Source organism: Dipodomys spectabilis, unplaced genomic scaffold (genome assembly GCF_019054845.1).
Source record: "Dipodomys spectabilis isolate Male_0828 unplaced genomic scaffold, ASM1905484v1 ptg000783l, whole genome shotgun sequence".
In the NCBI taxonomy this organism is placed as follows: domain Eukaryota; kingdom Metazoa; phylum Chordata; class Mammalia; order Rodentia; family Heteromyidae; genus Dipodomys; species Dipodomys spectabilis.
In genome coordinates, this window is record NW_024871460.1 from 23,746,390 (window position 1) to 23,761,014 (window position 14,625).

At 44.1% G+C, this 14,625-nt stretch overlaps 1 protein-coding gene across 4 annotated transcripts in view; it reads right to left on the bottom strand.

Moving 5' to 3' along the window:
* Plekhf2 (pleckstrin homology and FYVE domain containing 2) overlaps nucleotides 1-14,381 on the bottom strand; it is a 32,276-nt gene extending 17,895 nt beyond the window's left edge. Inside the window, exons 1-2 of one of the 4 annotated variants that reach the window (XM_042672969.1) lie at nucleotides 13,275-13,566; nucleotides 12,222-12,348 (exon numbers count right to left, since the gene is read on the bottom strand). The gene's annotated coding sequence lies outside the window, so the exon portion shown is untranslated. Of the gene's footprint in view, nucleotides 1-12,221; nucleotides 12,349-13,274; nucleotides 13,567-14,363 lie in introns of those variants that run through there. The other 3 variants (XM_042672970.1, XM_042672968.1, XM_042672971.1) reach the window with 3 other exon arrangements.
* Nucleotides 14,382-14,625: the final 244 nt, after the last annotated feature.

Below are 14,625 nucleotides of genomic sequence, written 5' to 3' on the forward strand. Positions count from 1 at the left end.
TACATAAACTTTACATTCACACAGCAAAAAATACATCAGTATCAATGCATTTATCAAATACATTTGTGGGGACTATAAGTAGGTAGGGTTATGGGGATGCAATATCTTCTATATAGATTTAGATGTTATCGCACAACATTTTTTCTTTTTTCTTTTTGGTGGGTTGTGGGGCTTGAATTCTGGGCCTGGGCACTGTCCCTTAGTTCTTCAGCTCAAGGCTAGTGCTCCCACTTGAGCCACAGCGCCACTTCTGGTTTTCTGGTGGTTTATTGGAGATAAAGAGTTTCATGGACTTTCTTGTCCGGGCTAGCTTTGAACCCTGATCTAGGATCACCGTAGCTAGGATTATAGGCATGAGCCACCAGTGCCCAGTTATCTCACAACATTCTTAGCCTTAGTGTTGATAGAAGCTTTAGAGCTGCTCAGCTAAGCTTAACAATACAGTCCAAAAATTTAACTGAATACAATCTAGACCTTAGATACAGAGGTAAGGGACTAAAGATAGTCCCAAGTAATTTGGGCTCTCTACCTGCAATGTTACAATCCTCCACAATGACCAAGTTCTCATCCCCAATAGGTTTACAGAATCAACATAGACACAGATGTGGGGTCTTCAGACAACTTCAATTCATTCTTTAGATCCATGTACTTACTCTCAATACATCTAAATATTCTGAGTGCCTACCCTTTCCATTTGCAAAAGACAAAAACAATCCTTACTTTTAATAGCTGTATAACCTAATTACTAACAAAATAAGGTAAGAGTCTACATAAATTCTTAGTGTGACAAAGCAATGAAGGAATTGTTGAAATTTTAGCAAAGTTTGGAATGTTAAATTTTACTAAAAGACAAAATTTCTCTGTTCCTTTCCACCAGAGCAAACTATAAATACCTTTAAGGTCCACCTGAGTGAAATATTTCTAGAATTGTTATTTTTTGGTCGGTCATAGGGCTTGAACTCTGGGCTTGGGCTCTATCCCTGCACTCTTCAGCTCAAGGTGAGCGCCCTACCGCTTGAGCCACAGCGCCACTTCCAGTTTTCTCGTGGTTTATTGAAGATAAGAGTCTCATGGTCTTTCCTGCCCGGGCTGGCTTTGAACCTTGATCCTCAGATCTCAGCCTCCTGAGTAGCTAGGATTACAGGTGTGAGCCACCGGCACCTGGCTTGGAATATTTATTTATTTTTTTTTTGTCGGTCGAGGGGCTTGAACTCTGGGCCTGGGCGCTGTCCCTCAGCTCTTCAGCTCAAGGCGAGCGTTCTACCACTTGAGCTACAGCGCCACTTCCGATTTTCTGGTGGTTTATTGGAGATAGGAGTCTCACGGTCTCTCCTGCCCGGGCTGGCTTTGAACCGCGATCCTCAGATCTCAGCCTCCTGAGTAGCTAGGATTACAGGCGTGAGCCACCAGCACCCGGCTAGAATATTTATTTTTAAAGGCAGCACAGTAGAATGAAAGGGGCATAAAGGGGGCTACCTGTGAAGCCATAGGAAAACTGCTTTACTAGTACACAACTTTTTATTTTTGGCAAAAACAGATGCAATTTTGCTTAACAAAATTAACATTATTTAAATGAAAGTAAAATGTAAATGTGTCAACCACATGTGTGTTGATTAAATGTATTTACTTTTTCCTTCCATGACCGATTTTAAAATAGTCAATGTTTCAGTACCAGGAATATTTGGCAGTTTGGAGAGATTTTTTTTTTTTTTTTTGGGTCCAGTGTTGGCGCCTGAACTCTGGGCCTGGGCGCTGTCCCTCAGCTCTTCAGCTCAAGGCTAGTGCTCTACCACTTGAGCCACAGTGCCACTTCCGGCTTTTTTCTTTTTGCTTATGTGGTGCTGGGGAATCGAACCCAGGGCCTCATGCATGCAAGGCAAGCACTCTACCACTGAGCCACCTTCCCAGCCCGAGATTTTTTTTTAAAATAAACTTTCTACAAGTGATTCAAAGTGTCATTTCTTCTCAATTCAGCTTTTATTAAGTGTGAATATAAAGCATGAAAGTTTGTTCCTTTTTTAAATAATGAGAACCCATTTTCCTTTACCACTACCAATTTCTAAAGACTTTCACAGTCAAGTCCTAAGCTTCTGCAGTCTATATATATGTCTAGCTTTACCTGTGTTTGCTTTGCTATAGTCTACTAAACTACTGTTATCAATGTTTTAGGCTTCCTTCCCTATTTTTAAAATCAACAATATTCTCTCTCTCTCGCTCTCCAGTCTCTTAAGAGGCACTCAGCTCAATAGACTCACAGGTACTGTTTTAATCTTTAAATTCTTACACCATTTTGTGTTACTTACATTCTATTATGTTTCATAAAAATCTAAATTCCTACTTACTTCAAACAGGTTTGGAGGCTCTTGTAAACTGTTATTTCCTACAACCATATGTTCCCAAAAGCACCTGCATAAATGCTTGCATACACATATTATACACATATTAGCGAAGTACACTGAGCTGAATATGATCTGCAGTCAGAAGTGACAAGCAGCTTTTCAATCTGGATTTACTAAAGATCAACGACTTCATTTTTATTAACTGCAAATTCTCACAGAAAATAGGAACCACACCCTGTCCTGTACATTTAAATATATGTAAATAATGTCTTCTAAGTACTGGGCATGGAAGATCCTGCTTTTAAAAATATCTGTATCAAGACCACATATATATAAATGATTTCTTCCTCCCTCTCCAAAAAGAACATCTGTTCAGTAAATAAAAAATGATGATATATGCAATTTCCATAATCAAAACTGAGAGAAAAATTACATCATTTCAAAAACTGTATATAGTCATTGGTATAGTACTAACAGCTGTAAAGAGCACTGTATAACATTTGAAAAATAAATTGGTAAAGCTCAATTGAAAATTGGCTATTCTATCACATTTCTACCAAATTTTCTTTAGTACCACTAAGAATAGCTCACCACGTTTAAAGTTTTGTGCTGGGTAAGGAAAAAGAATGAACCATACACTGAGAATTGAGATAAACCATAAGGTTTAAGACAAAACACATAAAGTACTATTAATAAAAACAAAGCAGTGAGGAAGCAAAAAAGGGCATGACAATGTAGTATTTTAATATCTGAAAGAACACATGAACTTTCAATAGGAAAAAAAGTAAAAACATAGTTTTTAAATAAAAAAATAAACTATAAAATAGTTACAGGGTACAGATGCAGCAGATGTAGGAAGCTATTTAGAGTAAGGGAAAAAGAGGAAGAAAGACGAGCTACCTGTTGAGGTTTCTTTTCTTGTTGATGCCTGAAATGGCTTTCTTCCATTTTTGGGAGAAGTGGCCTGCTTTGATCTGGATTTTTGTTAGAAAATTTGAAACAAGAAAGGACAAACTGAGAAAAAAGAAACTGAAAGCAGGATCTAGTTGTAAAGTTAGTTGTAGGGAAAGGTGATGAAGAGTCTAAAGATGGCAATGGAAATAGAAAGAATAGATTCAGGGGGCTGGGAAGGTGGCTCAGTGGTAGAGCGCTTGCCTTGCATGCATGAGGCCCTGGGTTCGATTCCTCAGCACCACATAACCAGAAAAAAAAAGCCAGAAGTGGCGCTGTGGCTCAAGTGGTACAGTGCTAGCCTTGAGCTGAAGAGCTGAGGGACAGTGCCCAGGCCCAGAGTTCAGGCCCATGACCGGACCAACCCCTCCCCCCCCAAAAAAGAAAAAAAGACAAGACAGCTATATTCTTGAGCTAATATAGAAGTATGCATCACTCCTCTGGGCTGGGAAGGTGGCTCAGTGGTAAAGTGCTTGCCTTGCATGCTTGAGGCCCTGGGTTCGATTCCTCAGCACCACATAAGCAGGGAAAAAAAACACGGAAGTGATGCTGTGGCTCAAGTGGTAGAGCGCTAGCCTTGAGCTGAGGAGCTGAGGGACAGCGCCCAGGCCCAGAGTTCAGGCCCCACGACCGGACCCCCCCAAAAAAATAAAATAAAATAGAAGTATGTATCACTCAGGTGTGTTCTGAATAAGAATGAGAATAATGGAAGTAACTGTCAAAAGAAAAAATAATACTACAATATACAATTAAATCTGTGTTCTCAGCCTAAACAGCAAAGGAGAAACAAATCAAAATTGTTTAATAAAGAATGAAAAGGGGGCAGGGAAGATGGCTCAGTGGTAGAGCGCTTGCCTTGCATGCCTGAGGCCCTGGGTTCGATTCCTCAGCACCACATAAGCAAAAAGAAAAAAGCCAGAAGTAGCGCTGTGGCTCAAGTGGTAGAGTGCTAGTCTTGACCTGAAGAGCTGAGGGACAGCACCCAGGCCCAGAGTTCAGGCCCCACGACCAGACCCCCCCAAAAAAAAAGAAAAGGAGGGAGAAAGGCAGTCCCAGGGCCAAAGGGTTGCACTGAGGTATAATTTTAATTGATAGAGGAAATTATTACTTAAAATAGAATTTATGCACATGTGAAATACCACAGTGAAACACCTTAGTACGTCTAATAAAAATTCTTAAAGAATGACTGGAGAGGCTCTGTTGAAGGGTGGGTATTAGCAGAAGAGACACGGCAAAGACAGTCAAAGATATAGATGAAAATAAAACTAGTGAAAACTTTTAAAAAGGATGAAGGAGAGGTTAAGGGAGACTAAAAGAGGAAGTGAAATTAATGGGTATACTGTGTACATATACGGAAATGTCACAATGAGTTAACTCCCCCTTGTACAATTAATGTATGCTAAAAAAAAAAAAAAACACCTTTTTTAAAAAAGAGCAATGAAGGTCTCAAGGCCAAAGAACTGTACTATGATGTAATTTGTACCAAGTGGAATACCTAGGACCAAATCTTTACTATTGTTTATTAAGTAGTTGTACAAAGGTTTTTGTAAGTCAGGTTATGAGTACAATACTTCTTGGTCAATGTCACTCCTTCCTCATTACCCCATTTTCCCCCTCCCATCCTTACCCTCAAGTAACATAGTTCTTTTTTTTTTCCCCTCTGGTCGAGTCTTGCACTTAAGCCTGGGTGCTATCCCTCAGCTCTTCAGCTCAAGACTAGCACTCTACCACTTAAGCCACAGACCCACTTCTGGTTTTCTGGTGGTTTATTGGGAGTCTCATGGACTTTCCTGCCCAGGCTAGCTTGAACCTTGATCTTCAGATCTCAGCTTCGTGTGTAGCTAGGATTACAGGCATGAGCCACCAGTGCCCGGCCATATACTTCATTTTTTACATAATGTACTTTGAATATAATGACTACATTTGATTAACCTCTTCCCTTCCCTTTTTTTTTTTTTTTTTTTTTTGGGAGGGGGTCCGGTCATGGGCCTGAACTCTGGGCCTGGGCGCTGTCCCTCAGCTCTTCAGCTCAAGGCTAGCGCTCTATCACTTGAGTCTCTTAAGGTATGGTACTAGGATGACTGGATCAAGAAGTATGGTACATATTTTATACACAATGGAATATTCTTTAGAAAGAGTATTATGTCATTGGCAGGGAAATAGATGGACCTAGAACAACTAAGTCAAGCTCAGAGGGACAAATGGTTCATGTTTTCTCTGGTGGAATCTAGATCTCTAAAGTACAACTACGCAGAGCTCTATGCATTTATAGACAAACTGACTAAAGGAGGGTATACTGAGGGGTGGAATCCAAAGGCATAGTTCCTCTAAACAACTAATGTGTTTATCAAAACAAATACCAGGAAGTGGAACCATGTTTTGGGGAGTGGGCAGAGGGGGGCCGAGCACAAGAATGGAGGGGAGGGGCCTGGAAGATGGCTCAGTGGTAGAGCGCTTGCCTTGCATGCCTGAGGCCCTGGGTTCGATTCCTCAGCACCACATAAGCAAAAAAAAAGAAAAAAGCCAGAAGTGGCGCTGTGGCTCAAGTGGTAGAATGCTAGCCTTGAGCTGAAGAGCTGAGGGACAGCGCCCAGGCCCAGAGTTCAGGCCCTACGACCGGACCACAAAAAAAAAAAAAAAAAAAAAAAAATTAATACACAGAAGCAGTATATAGAAAAACCAGAGAGTACATGAAGAAGCAAAATTAAGGCAAAGACACCAGTCAAAAAAGTATTACATGAAATGGAGATGTGGCTTGAGTGATAAAACTGTCAGCCCTGAGTAAAGAAGCTGAAGAGCATATGGTATGGGCACACACACAAAAAAGTATTACAATAGTCTCTAAATAATGTCATATTTTATATAATACATCTTGCCAAGCACTGTGGCTCACACCACTTACTGAGTAGCTAGGATTACAGGCATGAGCCACCGCACTCAGCCCTAAGATATTTCTTTTTTTTTTTTGGGTCCGGTCGTGGGGCCTGAACTCTGGGCCTGAGCACTGTCCCTCAGCTCTTCAGCTCAAGGCTAGCGCTCTACCACTTGAGCCACAGCGCCACTTCTGGCTTTTTTCTTTTTGCTTATGTGGTGCTGAGGAATCGAACCCAGGGCCTCAGGCATGCAAGGCAAGCTCTCTACCACTGAGCCAACTTCCCAGCCTCTAAGATATTTCTTTAAAAAAAAATAAAATAACAAGGTCTGGAGGACTGATTCCATCAGTACAGTACCTGCCTGACAAGCACAAAGGCCTGAGTTCAAACCACAGTACAACTATTAAAAAAAAAAAAAAAAAGCCTGGACTACAATAACAGAAAAGGAAAACAGAAGATTTATGAGGAAAAGCAGGTAAGAGAAACTAGTTGATATGTAGAGAAAATATGTTCCAAAGATTAAGCATAAACTAGTGGGCAGATGCTTTGTTGCAGGATGGTGAAGAAATCAGGTTCTCTACAAGACAACCATGTCAGACAAAGATGTAGAGTACCAAGAGGAACAGGCAGTTCTAGGACAGAGATTTATTTGGTAATCATCTGCCTAGAGATGCTTGTTGATATGTGGAAGACAAAGGGAAGATGATTGAAATTTAAAGTAACACCTCTTTTTTTTTTGGGGGGGGGGGGGTCCGGTCATGGGGCCTGAACTCTGGGCCTGAGCGCTGTCCCTCAGCTCTTCAGCTCAAGGCTAGCACTCTACCACTTGAGCCACAGCACCACTTCCGGCTTTTTTCTTATGTGGTGCTGAGGAATCGAACCCAGGGCCTCGAGCATGCAAGGCAAGTGCTCTACCACTGAGCCACCTTCCCAGCCCCAGTAACACCTCTTTTAAAAAGCAGGAGATAGCAATGAAATCTCCTACATATAAGCTAAATCAAACTAAGTAAAACTGCAGGAGAAATCAGCCAGAGAGCCAGGGGCTTACACCTGTAATCCTAATTACTCCAAAAGCTAAGATTTGACATGAATTTTGTTCAAAGCCAGCCATACCAGAAAAGTCCGAGAGAATTCATCTCCAAAAAGAACCAGAAAAAGTAAAGCTTGAGGTATGGCTCAAGTGGTAGGGTACCCAGCTAAGCAAGTGAGCGAGCAAGCAAGCCAGCAAGCGGGCAATCAGGCAAGCAAGGAAGCAAGCACAAGGTTCCAGTTGAAACTCTAGTATAATGTCAAAAAAAAATGAAGAGGCTGGGAAGGTGGCTCAGTGGTAAAGTGCTTGCCTTGCATGCATGAGGCATTCAGTTCAATTCCTCAGCACCACATAAGCAGAAAAAGCTGGAAGTGGGGCTGAGGCTCAAGTGGTAGAGCGCTAGTCTACAGCTGAAGAGCTGAGGGACAGCACCCAGGCTCAGAGTTCAGGCCCCACAACCGACAAAAAAAAAAAAAAAAAGAAAAGAAAAGCTAGGCACTGGTGGCTCACGCTGTAATCCTTGCTACTCAAGAGGCTGAGATCTGAGGATAGTAGTTCAAAGCTCAGGCAGGAAAATCTGTGAAGACTTAATTCCAATTGACCACTAAAATGATTATAGACACAAAAGATAACTTTTTTTTTTTTTTTTTTTTTTTTTTTGTCGGTCGTGGGGCTTGAACTCTGGGGGTGGGCACTGTCCCTCAGCTCTTCAGCTCAAGGCCAGCGCTCTACCACTTGAGCTACAGCGCCACTTCCGGTTTTCTGGTGGTTTATTGGAGATAGGAGTCTCACAGTCTCTCCTGCCCGGGCTGGCTTTGAACCGTGATCCTCAGATCTCAGCCTCCTGAGTAGCTAGGATTACAGGCGTGAGCCACCAGCGCCCGGCAAAAGATAACTTTTTAAAGCATACAAAATAAATCTGAAAATTACCTGAAAATGAGTAATATATAGAAATATATAGGCATGAGCCACAGGCTCATATAGCTTCTCAGGAGGCTCAGATCTAAGGAACACGGTTCAAAGCCAGCCCACACAGGAAACTCTGTGAGACTCTTATCTTCAATAAACCATTAGAAAAGCAGTAGTGCGGGGCTAGGAAGGTGGCTCAGTGGTAGAGCGCTTGTCTTGCATGCATGAGGCCCTGGGTTCGATTCCTCAGCACCACATAAGAAAAAAGCCCGAAGTGGTGCTGTGGCTCAGTGGATAGAGCGGTAGCCTTGAGCTGAAGAGCTGAGGGACAGTGCCCAAGCTCAGAATCAAGCCCCAGGACTGACAATAAAAAGAAAAAAAAGAAAATGTTGACATTCAGTTATAAACAAAGTAACAATAGCAAAATAAAAAGTGATACTTTATTCACCCAAGATGTAGAGAAAAAGGACACTGCTATTCCTGGTGGAATATACTGGAACAACTTTTCTAAATGCCACCTTGACAAATAGTACTTTTAAAAGTTTACACAACAATTCAATTCTATTTTCAAGAACATACTCCAAAAAGAATTAGATCTGTGTACAAAGCTGTTCATGTGAAGGCTGGCAAGGTGGCTCAGTGGTAGAGCGCTTGCCTTTCATACATGAAGACCTGGGTTCGATTCCTCAGCACCACATAAGCAAAAAGAAAAAAGCCAGAAGTGGCACTGTGACTCAAGTGGTAGAATGCTAGCCTTGAGCTGAAGAGCTGAGGGACAGCGCCCAGGCCCAGAGTTTAGGCCCCACGACCAGACCAAAAAAAAAAAAGCTGTTCACATGGATTTTATTGTAGTTCTGTCTACAATATTAAAAAACCAAAACAGTATAAAGCTAATTAAATAAATCATGGTATACTTACAGATTTTTCAGTCAGCTTTTGAAAGAAAGTTGATAAATATTTAATGTCAAATAAAAATCTTATCCAAAAGATAAGGTGATACGACAAAGGAAACAAGACTTGAGAAACAAAGGACCTCCACTCATCTGATCAAATCATTACTAAATGACTTCATGCTGTTGACCACATATATGGTATATATGTGCAATCAGAGGGAAACTAGGAGGACACAGAAACAGAGGGAAACAGGAAAACATACAACAGCAGGACCAGCTGCACTGGTCATTGATCAAAACAAACTAAGCAACTCAATGGCAGCGATGGGAGGAAGGGAATGAGCAGGAAAGAGGGAACAGCTGACACTAAGCAAAAGGAAAGAAATGTACATATCACCCGATGTGGAAGAAATAACTGTATTGTCAAAGCTCATAGAACTCATAAACTTTACAGACCATGATAAAGACAATTTGCCCCATGAAGATTAGAATGTGTTTCTGACTTTACCTAAGTATCATGTATAGCATAAACCTGTTTTTATATAGATTTACACCAAAAAGGAAAATGCATACGAAAATGCCACAATGAAGCCCATTCTTTCGTGTATTTAATATACACTAAAAAAAGGAAAAAAAAGGAAAAATCTGAATGTGATAATACAGACCTGTAATTCCAGCAGACTGACCTTATGACAAAAACAAAATCACAAATAGGGCTCAAATAGTATAGCAACTGCCTAGTTCTGGACTTGGTCTTGCTGTGTACCTAAGGCTGGCCTCAAACTCTGAGTGTCACAATTACAGAGGTAGACTACCATATTCAGTTTAATGATATTTTGACATTTTTTATTTTTAAATGAACACATGATCAAAAAAGGCTTTTGGTTTTTGACAGTACTCAGGGCCTTAGCACAGGTTCTACCCTTTGAGCCACTCCACCAGCCCCTTTTTGACTAGGTTATTTTTGAGTCTCACTTTATGGCTGGTCAGGCCTAGCTTTTGACCCTCTTCTTTGTGCTTCTCCATGCCAACGGTACATTCAGCTACTGGCTGAGATGGCGTCCTATAAATTTTTCTTTGCCTGGGCTGGCTTCAAACCATAAGCTTCCAATCCCCATTGCCTAAGCAGCTAGGATTACAGGTTTGAGTCAGCATACCTGTCTAGAAAGCTTTTAAATTTAGGAACAAAATGGAAAAAAAAAAGTATTAAAAAAAAACTATTGAAAAGCACAGAGGTAAAAAGTAAAATACAAAGCCAGGTTATGAGAATCAAACACTTATAATTCCAAAACTCAGAAGGCAACCGAGTTTTTGAATTGGAGGCTAGACTGGGCTATAGAGTGAAACCTTATCTGTACATACATGCATAACAGTTAATAAAAACATGAAACATACAAAAACAGGTTTAAATGAAACAGGTGTAAAAATAAGATAGTTTCATTCCAAAAGCCAACAAAAAAGATGAACCAGGGACAGAGGTAGAAAAAGTAAATGCTGCCAGGTGCCAGTGGCTCACACCTATAATCCTAGCTACTCAGCAGATTGAGATCTGAAGATTGTGGTTCAAAGCCAGCCCAGGAAGGAAAGTCCATGAGACTCTTATCTCCAATAAGCTACTCAAAAAAACTAGAAGTGGCGCTGTGGCTCAAATTGTAGAGCACTAGCCTTGACTAAAAGAAACGCAGGGATAACAACCAGGCCTAGTTCAGCCCCAGGACCTGCACAAAAAAATAAAAAATAAATGCTCATCTTTACAAGAATTAACCAGTTATATCCAGCAAAGGTTAAGGAAAGAGGAAGAGCAACAGCCTGAGAGGACTGAGAGGCCAGTGAGGGCAAAGAGCTGCTTCACAAGGTATGATGGAAAAAAATAGAGAGCTGGCCTGTGCTTTACCACCTGGTCACATAAGACTGGAATGATTCCAAGTATTAACAAGGTTAAGGAATAGAGTCACACATGTAAGTAGGCTGATACAGAGGGAAGGGGAAAAATCAGAGTCAGTGAACCCTACTTAAAATTCTGTTCAGAAATGAATGTAACCTGCTACTTAATCTATTATGCACTTCACTTTGCTAAGCTACAACTTTTCTACTATCACTAAGGTACCTGGGCAACAACTTGTACATATTGAACCTCAAAATGAAAGAAATAAAAAGAAGGATTAAATGAAAATCATACACTCTTAAAAAAAAGTAGGGGTGGTGGTGGAAAAAACTGTGTCCTGGACTCAAACAAAGTGATTCTTTTATCTCTTTTTAAACAGTTGTACAAAGGGATTTCAATTCAACAAGTCAATTTAAGTGTACAATGCACCTTGATCAGTGTCACCCCTTGAATCATCTGTAATCCCAGGCCAAAATTCATTGAGTTATATAAAGGCAAATTCTAAAGAGTGACCAATCAATCTGTCAATTTAATGCAACTCATAGCATGTACTAGGGAAAATACCACAAAGACAAATGAGTCATCACTCCCATGAAAATTTAATTGGTAAACTCATGAAGCATCTTTAAAAAGAATAAACATGTGTACTCATCCACTTACACTGTTTTCCTGAGCATCTGCTATGTTCTCAGCTTACTAGGGATGGACAGGCAAACCAGACCACATGTGATGATGCCTGCCGCTAAGGATGGGCCATTACAGATCCATGCAATATTTACTGGGATACTATGGAAGAAGTTAGCCGATTTCAGGAGAGAAAGGGAAAGGGCAGGCTTTAGTGATCATTTTTAAGAGTAAAAACTTCAGTAAAAGAACCTCTTTAAGTCAACACTCTGGGAAAAAAGGGTTTATACTACAAAATCATATTCCAATCAGAAGCAGTAACAAGAACAGACAAGGTGGCCAAAGACTGGCACAGAAACTAAGTATCCTACAATGACACACTAGAGGAAAAATGAGAGGGTTTCAGTCCTAGGGCCCCACTTAAATACCTAGATTTCTGATATCAGTTAAGACAACTCATTTCTAAATTTAGTCCTCAAAAAATTGTGTGTGTGTACATATGTACACACATATGACAAACAACAAAAAAAGATTCTGAAGAACTAAGGAAATTAGCAATCATTAAATTCAAGCAGAATTTTTAGCTATTGAAAATTAAAGAGAAATTCCCCAAGACATGTTTTCGGGTTTACTGTATTTACAGTCAAGAAGAGTCCTTCGGTTCATTTAACAAAACTTTAAAGCTGTCTTTATAAAAGTATCTTTTTCTTCACTTACTGGGGTAATTCATGCAGAATGCTTACTTTTGATGGCTTAGTCCGCACACTTCTCTTTTTTGAGGCGATTACATGTGCTTTTCCCAGTAAGTAATTTAATACTATTCACCTCTCGGTGCTGTCATGACCTAAAGAGATTAAAAATAGAAGCCTTTGTTAATGCCGAATTGACCTGAGGACCCCATAAGCTTCCCGGGGTACAGAAAACGGTAAGCGCTCAAAACAGGGTACACGAGAACCAAAGGGAGGGGGAGAAGCCCACAAGTGTCAAGCTCGCTCGGCCTTCTCCTTCGGAGACCACCACACGCCTGTTAAACTGCTCAGCGTCTGCGTCTCTCTTCAATGCGAGTCTCTGCAGCGACGTGGAAACACATACTGAAGAGGGCACTTGGTGATTTTAAAGCGTACTTTTCGGGTCTGATGGCTGAGAAGTGGGGCTTTTGTTTTGGGGTAACCTTCCCGGCGCACGCAATGTACCGCTGCGGGGCCGAGGCGCGCGGCGGCCGCGAGCTCGGGCTTCGCTACAGTGTCAGACGAAAAACTTGGCCAAAGTCAAACCAACCAACCACCCCTAACAGCCGCCGTCCCTGCCAACGCCTGCGGGGCCGCGCTCCCCTCCCGCGACCGCGTCCCTCCGGACGCGCACAGCCTGCAAACTTTTCGCACACAGAACGCGGGGGCTCCGCAGTCCTCAGACCCGCAACTTCCCCCGGGCCCCGGCGCCCCGGGCTCGACCCGGCCCGGCCCGCCTCGGCGCGCCCCCGCCGCAGCCCCGCGGGCCGGCGTCTCCCGGCCGACCCCCGGCCCTGACGGCCGCGCGTGACGGGACGGCGGCGGCGTGCGGCCCCAGCCTCCGGGGAGCGGCCCGGGAGCGCCCCGGTTCTCACAGCCCCCAACATGGCGTCCGCCGCCGCCGCCGCCCGCGACCAAGACGCCTCCCCGCGCGGCGGGACCGCCTCGGGCCCGCGGGAGGCAGCGCTCCGCCCGCAAACTTTTCCTTCTCTCGTCCCAGGCTGCCGGTCCTCGGCGGGTCCCCGACCCCGACCTCACCTACCCGAGCTGGGCGCGGGCAGCGGCGGCGGCGGCGAACGTCCGACTCTTCCTCGTAGCCGACTCCGGGCGCAGACTCTTGGCTCGCTCCCAGCCCCGGCCTTTCCGGGCGTGTGCGGCCCGCAGCCCCGCGCAGTCCGCACCACCTAGACGCGGCAGGCGGGCGAGCAGCCGGCGGGTGAGCAGCCGGCGGGCGCCGAAGCTCGCAGGTGACTCCCCCGCCCCTCCCGAGAAACCCCACAACGGCCGTCTGGGCGGGCTTCGCCTGCGCGCGCACAAGCGCGCCCCCGCCCACACGCTAGGCGCGGGTGCGCGCGCACGAGGACACCCGCCCTCCTCGCCACTCGCCTTTCTTCCTGGTTTCCTCGCCCCGCCCTCTCGTCCCGCGCGACGCGCCCGGGGGCGGGGCCTCCCTGGAGGCCACACCCACCGGGGGGCCGTCCGAGGCGGAGTCTTTCCCCTCCGCCGCGCTGCCGAGTCGCGTGCCGAGCGATTTAGAGGCGCGCGTGGTCGCCAGGCCTGACTTTTCTGGTCAGGAGAAGCCTCTGGAAAGTACTGTTAAGCTGTGTAAGAAGTTCTCATGGAGGTTGCAAGAATGAAAGGAAACCCCCCCCTTTCCTCCCACCCCCCTGCAGGCCTCCGCTGGGAATTCAGAGCGGAAAAGCCAGACTGGACTTGGATGCCCAGAGGCGTCGGTGCAGACAATGGCTTGCTGGTCCCCACCAGTGCGGCCACGCCTCCCATTTACTCTCCCCGAAGCTTCCAGAAACGCGGGGTGCTGGGGAAATTCGCGGTCACTACGCCCACCCATCCACAGGCTCCCCATGAGTGCATGCTTCAGGACGGATCTTTCCAGAACTCTCCTCAGCTCCCCACTTGCCTAGAATCTTTGTTAAATTTGTCCTCCCCGGTTTGCCTCCCAGCGCCTGTGAGCCGAGCGCAGGTGCTGAGCGCAGGTGTGGTACCTGTGTGTGATAGCAAAGGTATTTGGGATCCTGAGGAATGGGGCGGGGTGGAAATAGTGTTTAGTAAGTCCTGTATCTCCTTTGTTTTATTACTGGAGGGGTGTGTGTGTGGTGTGTATTTCACTCACCTTGGCTGTTAAATTGGAGCCACCACCAAACAAGCACACATAGATGGGCAGGTCTGAGCTCAGCTCTTTTTCCATCTGCTCTTCTATTTGGAATTCTTCAGACTTTCCGCTTCCCATCTTCTCCTTTCCAGTGTCTCTGAAACCAAGGTTTTCATTAACTAGAACAAACTTAACAAAGATGAACCATTTTTTTAAAATAAGCAAAGGATCACCATCACTGTCTCTATACATGTATTGGAGCTCTAGCTAGACAGATGCAGGT